Source organism: Carcharodon carcharias, chromosome 30, assembly GCF_017639515.1.
Source record: "Carcharodon carcharias isolate sCarCar2 chromosome 30, sCarCar2.pri, whole genome shotgun sequence".
NCBI classification, from domain to species: Eukaryota; Metazoa; Chordata; class Chondrichthyes; order Lamniformes; family Lamnidae; genus Carcharodon; species Carcharodon carcharias.
Window position 1 is genome coordinate 35,596,516 of NC_054496.1, and position 5,476 is coordinate 35,601,991.

The 5,476-nt window shown below is 50.2% G+C and overlaps 1 non-coding gene and 1 pseudogene across 1 annotated transcript; one reads left to right on the top strand and one right to left on the bottom strand.

Moving 5' to 3' along the window:
* The first annotated feature begins 571 nt into the window (after positions 1-571).
* On the top strand, positions 572-743 carry LOC121271445 (annotated as a pseudogene).
* A 4,373-nt stretch (positions 744-5,116) lies between these two features.
* LOC121271458 lies at positions 5,117-5,280 on the bottom strand. Its single transcript, XR_005941727.1, has one exon. It is a non-coding gene; the product is annotated as a U1 spliceosomal RNA (small nuclear RNA).
* Positions 5,281-5,476: the final 196 nt, after the last annotated feature.

Sequence of the window (5,476 nt, forward strand, 5' to 3'; positions counted from 1 at the left end):
GACACAGGACTCTGTTCTCTATGGGTTGTTCCCAGGGACACACACTGAGACACACATAAACTGCAGCTGGAGGATCATCAACTCGGTGAAAGTCGCCCTTTGGTCTGCCCGAAACTTGTTGGACTTCCAGCGCAAAGAGTTGTACCTGACTGAGTGTTGCAGACTGGCACATTCCAAAGTCCAGGGCTACGTGCTGAGGGACGCACTAAAGCTTGGGGCAGCCGCCGCAAAGGGGAAAGGTCACTGTGTAAGACGTTTCTGCCATAGGGCACTGAGGGACTGGGAACTGCTTAGACCCTTCGGGGTGTACAGCTCAAAATGAACGTCAGCATTGAATTCTAATTGTATTATAATTGTATTGAAGCACCTCAGAGAGCAACATGATGTATGTTGATAAATCCAATACCTTTGTCTGATTGTCTGTAATGACCAGATTGAAATGATTGTAATATTCATTGATTGTATTGATGCACCTTGTGATCCATGTGTACAAGTTGAATCTGATTGTACTTTTGTGAGGGTGATTTTGAAATGTTTTGGAATGTTCTTTCAGATATTTTATGAATAAAGCATATTTTTCAAAAAAAAATCTGTCCTTATCAGTTTAATATCTGACACGTCCGATATCTGGGGGCCCATATATTAAATTGATTTTTGGGGCAGGCAGATGGAACAGGATCTTGCTTTGTCCACTCCACACATCGGCCTGGTATTGCAGCATCTTCAGGAATGGTGCAGTTTTGCCCTCTGCAGGGTGAAAGGGAAACTGAAAAGAAGAAAAAGTCATTCAGAGCATTGTCCTGCTTTCCATCATTGATCTGGTTGAAGTGAACTTGTGCTGAGTGGCAGGACAGGCTCATTGATGCTAGACTGAGTGATGCCCCCTGTTGGGTTTTGGTGTAACTGCAGGGCTGCTGCTGGTATACACTTGTGCTGCTTGTCAGGGTGGAGCCCGGGACTGGACGATGCCCCCTGTTGGGTTTTGGTGTAACTGCAGGGCTGCTGCTGGTATACACTTGCGCTGCTTGTCAGGGTGGAGCCCGGGACTGGACGATGCCCCCTGTTGGGTTTTGGTGTAACTGCAGGGCTGCTGCTGGTATACAGTTGTGCTGCTTGTCAGGGTGGAGCCTGGGACTGGACGATGCCCCCTGTTGGGTTTTGAGGCTGTTGCAGGCACTGCGTCAGGGAGGCAGCATCAAGCAAGAAACGTCCTGATGCTCAATACTGGCTGTCGGGTCTTCAGCCCGTGTTCGGCCACAGGCAGCAAAACGGACAGTGAAACCGGAGGCCGAGGAAGACAGGACGGGCGCATGGGTTTCTGGGTTATCGCTTCTCAGCCTTTTGGCTAAGATCAGTTGTAGTGAAGTGATGGCTAAAACCGAAGGTGCCCCAAATCACGGGTTCCGTAACACCGTTTGGGTGATGGTGAAGGAAAGCGAAGGGCGAGCACCCATGGATCGTGCCTACTTCATCAAGTGGATCCTTTTGGAGTCGTGTGGATTTGAAGCTGCGGAGATCTACTCCCTGCAGGATTTCCCCAGCACCGGATATTTCGACGTGACCTTCAGGAATGTTGCTGCCTGCGTCAAGTTCCTGAAGGTGTTCAAGGAGAAGAGAGACCAGCCAGAGATGAAGATCCTGACGGTGGAGCCACTCTTTGCTTTGCCGTTACAACCGGACCGTGTGGTGACGGTGAATCTCTACAACCCCTACATCCCTGTCGCCGACGTGCTCACCTTCCTTGCCAGGTACGTCGACAAGGTTGGGAGCTGCACCGAGGTTAGAGACGCCTTTGGGATTTGGACAGCAAACGCCAGGTTAAGGTCATGCTCAAGACCGACGGTAAGGGAGCCAACTTCCACCCTCCTTCCAGCTTCGCTTTCGGGGGAAGCCGTGGCTACCTTGTCTCCGCTGGGCAACCCAAACTTTGTCGCTCATGCAGCAAGTCTGGTTTATGTGGCGGCCAACTGCAGCACTGCCCTCTGCAAGACCTGCAAACAGGAAGGGCACCAGACAAAGGACTGCAAACAGACTAAGTGCTGCAACTTGTGTGGCGAGGCAGCTCACCTCTACAGGACCTGCCCCAAACGCTGCCTCACTTATGCATAGGCAGCCAAAGCTAATGAGAGGGAAGCAGAAGAAATACTTGGTGTCACTACTACCAAGGACACTTGCAACACTTCAAACAACATGGCCTCCACTGAGGACAACAGGACAAAGGAGGACAGGGAGAGAGACAAGGTGGAGGAAAAGATTGAGGCAGCAGACAGCCAATCAACAGCACAGCCCCCTGATCCTCCCACTGCTCAGGAGAGTCAATCAATGGAGGAGGAAGCAGCGGAAAATCAGCAGGGGGAGTGGCAGCTGGTGAAGAGAGCCAAAAGGAAGAAGGGGCTAAGAAGGGACCAAGCCACTTCCCAGACAAGTGACAAGAGGCGTCTCCAATACGACACGGATGACAAGGGCAGCTGCTCTTCAGACGAAGATGTGCCAGGGCGGCACCTACAGAAGAAGCGGCAAAGCTCTAGGGAGTTGGAAGACGAGACACACGAGTTCCAGAACATTGGAGACAATAAGGAGACCAGCTCACCCCAACTTTGCCCACAAACCAAAGAGGCCAGCGCACCCCAGCCCCAGGAATCTGGGAGCAGTGAGGCGCTCAGCGCAGCCCAGTTCTGGGAGGCTGGGAGCAGCAACGCCCCAAAGGGGGAGAGGATTGGAGAAGCTTCTCCAACAGAGGACATTTCAAATCCTGTTCTCTGCACGAACCCCCAGATGCCACCTGAGCAGAACATCTCCAATGGGGAGGTTCAGGACAGTTTCCTCAGCCCATCCAAAGTGAGGCAATTTGTGAACACCATGGGTATGCAGGAGCAGATCAAAGGTCTGGGACTCTCAGAGACAACAGGTTTGGTAAGAGAATAAATGCTTTAAAATGGGTGTAAAGATTGTATCCATAAATGTGCGTAGCATTAAATCTACTACGCGATGTGTTGTGACATTCAACTACCTTGTCAAAGCTGACCTGTTGTTTCTGCAGGAGTGTGCGATTCTGCACCTCAGCTCCTACAGGCAACGGTCAGGATGGTGGTCCCACAGGCCATTGATCTGGTCGGGAGGAAACGACTCTAGTTCCTCCAGCCTGGGGATTCTGCTGCGGGGAGGCAACTTCACCGTCTCCGAGGTTAAGGAGGTGGTGGGCGGGCGCCTCCTTGAAGCAGACGTAATGTACAAGAATGCTCCACTCCGGTTAATTAACGTGTACGCCCCGGCACAAAAGTCCGAGCGGCTGGCAGCTTTTCAGCAGCTCCCATTGCTGCTGGTGACCTCCAGGCCGGTCATTCTGGGCGGCGACTTCAACTGCATCACCGATGCGGCTGGACGATCCGGCAGGGCCGACAGCACATCGGACGCTACGTCCAGATCCCTGATGGAAACAGTAAAGGATGCTAAGCTGCACGACGTCTTCAGCAACCCTGCAGACAGAGCACAGCGTAGATACACCTGGTCACGGCCAAACAGGTCCATCTGTTCCAGGATAGGATTCCTGTTTGTGTCCCGTGCATTCATAGTCAGATCCACCGACGTCAAGCAATGGTGAGAGCGTAGGGCAGAGCTCACATTTGGGAATGGAACTCCGATGGAAAAATGAGGGCCCACTATGCTTTCAGATCAGCAATGGTTCGGACGGACCCTGGACATGTGCGAAGGGGGCACAGGTCCAGATAAAATGTCTGAGAGTTTTTTCACAATTTACCTTCACACCCCAGGACAACAACAACTGGGGTCACTGTCCTGGGGAGGAGGACTTGGGAATGACAGATACCTGGCATTGGATCTTGAGGGCCAAACACGGAGAATCGACTACAACGGCGGACCCCCGGACCGACACCACCCCGCTATCACAGGACACAACGACACCACAGAGACTATCTTGACCTGACATGACCCCTGGGCCACACAATGGACTGGTACTGTGTACGGACGGTCAACTCTTGTATGATAATGTTAAACATGAAATTGTACAGGTAATTGTGAACCTGGCAGGTATGCAACTGCCTGAGTATTGCAGTACAAATGCGGGTACAACCGAACGCAGGGTTGTATATTAGAAATTACCCACAGAGAAAACCATCACACCCGCTCAGGATACAAGGGAAAGGGGAAATACTGTGTGACAACTACTGAGCAGTCATACACGTACGGGAGCCTACATTGCAACATCACCACCCCCAACTTCTGCTTTAAACCCCGGCTCCCAGTTACTATCGGACACGCGTGAATGATGTACATCCAACAAAGGGGTCAGGTTTCAGTCAACGCCTCTGACACTGTTCCAAGGTACAGTGGAGTGTATGACAAACCTAAGCAGGTCCCAATTCCCCACCTTCCCGAAAGTCTGACAAAGTTTAAAGGTGACTTACGAAAGGTGAGGAATCAGCATTACGTGTTACAGGCTGTGTTTAAGAGGCTAATCAATGATACAGAAGAGCACTTGAGAGATCCAACATGGTGGGAGCAAGTGTGGGACTGGGGGCTGAATGTGGACATACATCCCTGGATAAGAATAAGCTCTCATATACTCGTCGCAGTGCAGCTAGTGTTAGCATTGTTTAACTCTAATTCTTTCAATGTCTTCTCCAGACAATCCAAAAAGTACCAGGAGACCATAAGTTGCTTTAGAAAGGGGGCAGTGGCGTACTGAGAGGCTGCGAGGAGACATTTGCGTTACATTATGGGACCAGCAACACTCACTCACTTACTCTCTCACACACACACACACACACACACACAACATTAGTTGAAGGTTCTTAGTTCTGTTGAAGGGTCATGAGGACTCGAAACGTCAACTCTTTTCTTCTCCGCCGATGCTGCCAGACCTGCTGAGTTTTTCCAGGTAATTCTGTTTTTGTTTTGGATTTCCAGCATCCGCAGTTTTTTTGTTTTTATGGAATAATTAATTGCCGGCTGAAAATGACGGGGAAGGAAAAGAATGGGGGTTGTGAGGAAGAAAGAAAAAAAAATAAATAACCATTTCTTTCTCCAGAAAACATTGCTAACAGAAATAGAAGACAAAATGAAAGATACAATAAAATCTATTTTTTGAACTGTGAATCAGGGGAGAGCGCGAACGCAGTCCCCCACTACCACAAATTTTGCAGTCGAGTATCCCGCATTTGGGGACATCGCAGGCGTCAGCACACCCGAAGTGCAATGGGCTAGCCTCGTCCTGGGAGAACCACCTTCCTGATCATGGTCTCTCCCCTGCCAGGTAAGTATGCTTAACGCTCTCACACGCTGCCAGCCCACCTCAACCACTACCTCTCACACTCACACACACACCCATTTACAAAAACCAGAATGTCACTCTATTTACAACCTTGTCTTACTGTAACAGCTAAATTCATCATTTTTATTTCATTTTACCTACACAGGAAATGCCGCACTGATACTACATCTACCATTCCTATTTGCA